We start from the raw sequence: 6,110 nt of genomic DNA on the forward strand, positions 1-6,110 counted from the left end.
ACATGACACATTCGAGTTCTCTTCTTTGCCTTCTGATTTCTGAGCCTTCAGGGCCGCACTCAGGGTCAAGTTTTTCTCTGCAAGCAGAAGGGTTAGAAACTTACTTATTTTTTAATGCAAGAGATAAGGTGGATGAGGTAATATCTTTTATTGCACCAACTTCTGTAGGTGAAAGAGAGAAGATTTCAAGCTCCACAGAGCTCTCAGACCTGAAGAAGAGCTCTGTGCAAGCTTGAAAGCTTCTCTTTCACCAGCAGAAGTGAGTCAGTAAAAGATATTCCCTCACCCACCTTGTCGCTTTCATATCCTGGAACAACAGGTCTACAACAACATGGCAAATTTCCTTCTCAATGAAAGCTGAGTTAATCCTATATTCACCTGACTCCAGGAGCTGGGGCTTTAAGAAAATCACCCAATATTACATCAAATTGTGAGAGTTGGCAACACTGAGGAGCTGGCCCATGGAATGAGCTTATGGAAAACATTATTTCAAACAAGGTCTCAAAGCTGGATTCTTTGGTACTTTGAGGTACATGGGGTTTGTTTATTATTTTAGAGTCTGATGCAGGGAAAAAAAACAGCTCCTTTTAAATGGACCCCTTTTCCCTCCCAAATTGTGAGCCCATTTTCACCCACAGAAGCAAGCCGGTTCTGGTTCTCTTGCACATTCCGGACCAGCAGTTCTCAAAGTGTGGTTCACAACCCCATGTTAATGGGTCGCCAGAGTTGGTGTTAGACTTTCTGGGTCCGAAGCTGAAGTCTGAGCCCCAGCACCCAGGGCTGACGCTGCAGCATGAGGGTTAGAGGCTTTGCCCCCCACCCCCAGTGTGGGGCAGTGGGTTTCAGGCTTTGGGACACCCTGCCCTGGGCAGCAGGGCCCCTCACCTGGGGTATCAGGGCTCAGGCAGGCTCAGGCTTCTGTCCCCGCTTCTGGGGTTGTTTAGTAATTTCTCTTGTCAGAAGGGGGTCATGGTGCAATGCAGTTTGAGAACCCCTGTTCCACACAATCCCCGTGCTAAGGAGCAAAGGGGAAGGAGTTGGGGTTTCTTTGTAAAGATTTGGTTCATTTTGGAGGGGTCACAGGGAGGTCAGCGTTCACCCAAATGTTGCTGCCACTCCTTCTTTAACATCCATGTGGTGCAACTACCAGCAAGACTCTGGCTTCATCTCTGCTTTCTGCAGGGTTACAAGGTGCAGCGGTGAGCAGCAGCTGAGCCCTGGAGTCAGGGAATCAGTGGGGGAGGCATGGCCTTTGGAAAGCCATTTTCACAGCTCCCAGCACCTCATGTTGTCAATCCCACAAGGAAGTGAATCTCCCTCTCTGCCCAGGCACTTTGCAGCAGACCCGTGGGTTTAAAGAGGTATCGTTCCAACCGATGGTTACAACAGGTCTGGTCAGCTCAGCTGGCACCCATCTAACTGAGAACTTTTCACTTCCCTCCCAGCTGAATCCTGGGTTAAAATCCTGCCTCCTGCACATGGTGGAGAGAGGGTTTGAGGAAGGGTTGTGGGGGAGAAGAGAGACAGCAAGGACAGAGAAGAGGTGCAAAGAGGAGAAGCTCTCAGGTCAGGATGGGAGGTTGGGAGCAGGGATGGTCCTGCTGGGGATGGACCACATGGCCTCAAGCTGGGACCCAAGACCTTAGTGAGCTGGGGGGAACCCACTGACCTGCTGGGAGGCTGCTCCCTCCCTTAGCCCTGACCTCAGTGGTTTGGGCCAAACTGAGCCAGGCTCAGCTGGGAGCTGCTCTGTGCAAGGCGTAACCCAATCCAACCAGCTGGGGAGTGGCTGTCTCCCACCCAGGGCTGGGGTAGTAACAGCAGGTGGCTGGAGATAAAGGCAAGGAGGTGCCTTGCTGAATCTCAGGGACACACCTACCAAGCCCAGCTCTTACAGCATGCCCGTGCCAGAAGCTGGCATGGAGCCCTGGCCTCCTAAGGAAGCACAGTTCCCACGCCTGCCTCCTCAAGACTAGATTAGCAGCCTTGCCCACTGCTGCAGCGGGCAAAGGGCCCAGCCTGAAGCCCAGAGCCAGACAGTGGGAACAGCTTGGGGAATTGCATTGTAGATCCTGGCCTGCTCTTACCAATGCACCATGAGAGTTGTAGGCGCTTTGGGCTGCCCCTGCCCATGGTGGGAGCACTCTGGTGCCTGGGAAGCTGCCTGGCTGGCTCTTGCTGCTCTGGACAAGCCTTGGTTCCAGCGAGCAGCACAGAGGGGTCGACTCATCTCCCAGCTGCCCACCTACCACAGCTAGTGCAAGCAAGGGGCTTCTAGCCCCCCAAGAGCAGCCAGACTGAATTGTAGCTCAGGTGGGCACCAGCTGGTCTCTATGCAGCACAGAGGCAACTTACAGGGGGTTAGCACAGCACATCCCACGCTCAGGATTTGCTAGGAGGCAGCCAAAACCCAGACCCAACCTCTTGCCTTGTGCTAGTGGCTGGAGCAGAGGCCTAAGAGCCAGGTCCCTGGTGCTGCATGCCACTTAAAACACCCACAGCTGGAGCACCACCTTTGGACCCGATTCGCACCCACAGCTCCCGCTCGGGGCCTTGAGGCTTACCTGGGGCTCAGCCTCTGCAAGAACCGGCTCTGAGGTTGGCACCGGAAACGTGGCTGCTTCTGAAACTGGGCCTGAGCGCAGGAGCTCGGAGGTGCAGGGCTGGGACAGGTCCACTTGAAGGCAGGATTCAAACCCTCTCCCCTTCCACAGAGCTGGGTGAAGGCGGCACGGTTGGGCGTCCCTCTGCTTCACCCCCAGCTCACTGGCTGCAGGTTGTACGCCGACTGAACGGACACAGGAGAACCCAGGCCCAGAGCCAGCATGCTAGGACAGTGCCTGGCTGGCAGCCCCTCTCTGCTCCACCTAGCTTAGCTGGCTGGGTTAATGGGGCTGAGCATAGGGCCGGCTTTAGGCCTATTCCACCAATTCCCCTGAATCGGGCCCTGCGCCTAAGAGGGCCCTGCACCCAGTGAGAATCCCTTCCCTGGCTAGAGGCGCCTTTTTAATTTTTACTCACCTGGCAGCGTTTTGGGTCTTTAGCAGCACTTCGGCGGTGGGTCCTTTGCTTACTCTGGGTCTTTAGTGACACTTTGGCAGCAGATCCTTGCGCTACTCATAGGAACCCTAACCCTAGCTCCAAGTGCCCTACCCTTAGGAACCCTAACCCTAGGGAAGGGTGCCCTACCCTTAGGAACCCTAACCCTAGGGAAGGGTGCCCTACCCTTAGGAACCCTAACCCTAGGGAAGGGTGCCCTACCCTTAGGAACCCTAACTCTAGGGCGGGAAGCCCTACTCATAGGAACCCTAACCCTAGCTCCAAGTGCCCTACTGTTAGCAATGCCCAACCAGTCTGCTCTGAGCCTACAGCCCCTGCCGGGCACTCACCCTTCCAAGCACAGCCAGGGCCCTGCAGGACTCCTCAGCATCCATGGAGTGGCTCCGTAGCCAGGGGTGCAGGAACGGCATGGCCAGGCAGGCCGATACCGTGTAAGGCCTTATAAATGTGCCAGTCCCTGAACATCACACTCCATTCCTTCCTTGCTCCCCCCAGGCCAACTCCCCGTCCCTGTTGTTCCTGCCCCCACCCTGCTCCCCACCCCAGAAATCCCCCCGAACCCTGAAGCAGGAGGTCTGTAGTGTGCATGCCCTGCTCTGCATATTGGGCCTTAAAGCCCCCACCCTCACCCCACATTACTGGGGAGGGTCGTGGCTACAGCTGCAGGCCAGCCCCCCCGCTTTCCATGCAGGGATCTCTGCTTCAGAAGTTTCCCAGCCAGTTGCCATGGCAACTCCTCCCCCCCATCCCTGGCCACATTGCCAATGGCAACGCACCCCAACTGGCCCAGGCCTCATGTTTCCCAGGGCCTGATTTTGCTCGGCTTTAAAACTAGTCAGTGATTTCCCTCCCCCTCCACCCCAAAGTCATGGAAGGGCCTGTGCTCCCTCCAGCCTGCCCAGTGCTAGGGCCTTGGGGCAGCCACCTCAGCAGGCAGCACTCATGGCACATGCAAGGCAGAGCCCCGTGTACAGTACTCAGGGAGGGCAGCTTGACATTGCAGCCCTGCTTGGCTCCTGGTAGCCACCCTAGGATTGGGGAGTGGGGGAAGAGACAACCCACAGCTGGGACAGGGCCATGGGAGAGCTAGGCCTCCTGTGCCAGGGCCTGTCTTCATGATCAGCTCAGCAGGCCTGGCCCTCATTTTGTCAATGCCCCTTGCTGCTGGAGATTCACCCCACAGGCATCTCCCAGCAGGAAAGTGAGGGGAGTTCGTTTGAGCTGAAAGAGGAGTAGGGGTCTGGCTGCAACTCCAGCACGCTGCTGCTGGGCCACACGGGTCCCAGCAAAGACCCCCACCCACCCAGCCCCTGATCTCTGAGAGCTAGGGGTGCAGGCACTGCCCGGCCAAGGAATACAGAGGCAGCCCCTCCTCCTGGAGCCACAATTGCATGGCCTGGTTGTAATCTGACCCTGCCCAGTGATGGAGAAACTGGTCATGCCAGCGAGGAAATGCTGAATACAGGCTGCTCCTCCCCCCCCTCCCATCCAAGATCTACTAGTCTCCTAGGATCAGTGAGCAGCTACCTTCCCCACCAAGGGCTGCCCTGCCAAAGGGAGCTCCAGGTGTAGCTGCTAAGATACATCTCCCCGTGCACAGGAGGTGCAAGTTCCAGCCATGTCAGCACTAGCCCCCTGAAAACAGCCAAGCCGCTGCAGCACAAACAGCTGGGCAGGAGTAGCCCCCAGTGTGAATGGCTGAACCCTAGGCACAGATGGGGTGGCTGGCCCCTCCCAGCACAGGCCCCAACTGTATGACACTGCAGGGTTTAGCATGCAGTCACAACCCAGCCAGCAGTTACACTTGTGTGCTGGTGGAGACACAACCTCAACGCTGCAGCACAGGTATGCCCCTGAGGTGTGTGGGGGGAAAATCTACCATGCCCTGGTGTAGACAGTGCTCCACTGATGGAAGAATCCTTCCAGCATCCTAGGTGCTGCCCCTTGGGGAAGTGGAAGGGCCTTGCAGTGAGCAGATACACTGAGTGGGACAGCAGTGCAGTGGTAGCATTTTCACTGTAGATATACCCAGGGTGAGTCTAGCACCAATGACCACAGCTATCCCTGTCAAGTGCATGGTACAGGCTGCTCCTAGCAGTGCTTACCCAGCCCTGCCCCTATCTGGGCTCATTGCCTTGGGGCTTGGAAGAGTTAGATCAGAGGGCAGTCACCAAGGTAATTCAATCCATCGTCCCCCTCTGCCGAGGCTGCGAAGCACAGGCCAATTCCACCCGGGTCTGGCCTGAAGGCCCCAGCTTGATGCCTGCACTTCCCTGGCTTTGCCTAGTGAGGGAGGCTTGGTGATGTGAGAGCTGCACCCCTATAGCCTGAGGCAGGAATTTACATCGATGAAAACTGGTCCAAGAGTCTGTGAACAGCCATGGCCTATTACACCAGTTTGGGTTCTGGGGCAGATCAGCCCTTGAATTTTCACTGGCCACCCCTAGGTCTTGCTCCAAGAACCCCCGCAAACCCCACTGCCGCCCTCTCGTGGTGCGTTTGGAACCAAGGCCGCCTGGCCCCACTAGGAAGCCACAGAGCACACAGTGATTTGTTGGGCTAGTGTCTCTTTAATGCTTGTCAATACATTTACCAAACCAATCACATCGTGTGTGCAACATCGTGGCATGTGTGTGTGTGTGTTGGTGCCTAAACCTCCAGCAAACCCACCCACCGCCCTGGGGGAGAAGAGTCACAAAGGGGGGAAGGAGGAACAGGTGGCCACCCCCCAACCCCCAGCTTTTGAGCCATGAGGTGGGTCGAGCTCTGAGCTCCCTCCCTTACCCCCACTTTAAACCCTACTTTAAAACATCTTCTAGCTAAGAAAAATATATAAAGCACTAAAAGGTGAAACATTCAATTCCCTTTTCCCCACCCACCCCCCAAACATCTCCTAGACACGTAGTACAATACAATCAAATGTAAAAAGGCCTCCAAGCCCAGCCAGGCGAGTACTGAGAAACAGGATTAAACCCTTCTGCCATGGATACCAGAGGGGAGGCTGGGGAGCCCCCCTATTCCCAGCAGCTCGCCTGGAGGGCGTACTGGTG

This window comes from Gopherus evgoodei, chromosome 22 (assembly GCF_007399415.2).
Source record: "Gopherus evgoodei ecotype Sinaloan lineage chromosome 22, rGopEvg1_v1.p, whole genome shotgun sequence".
Lineage (NCBI taxonomy): Eukaryota > Metazoa > Chordata > Testudines > Testudinidae > Gopherus > Gopherus evgoodei.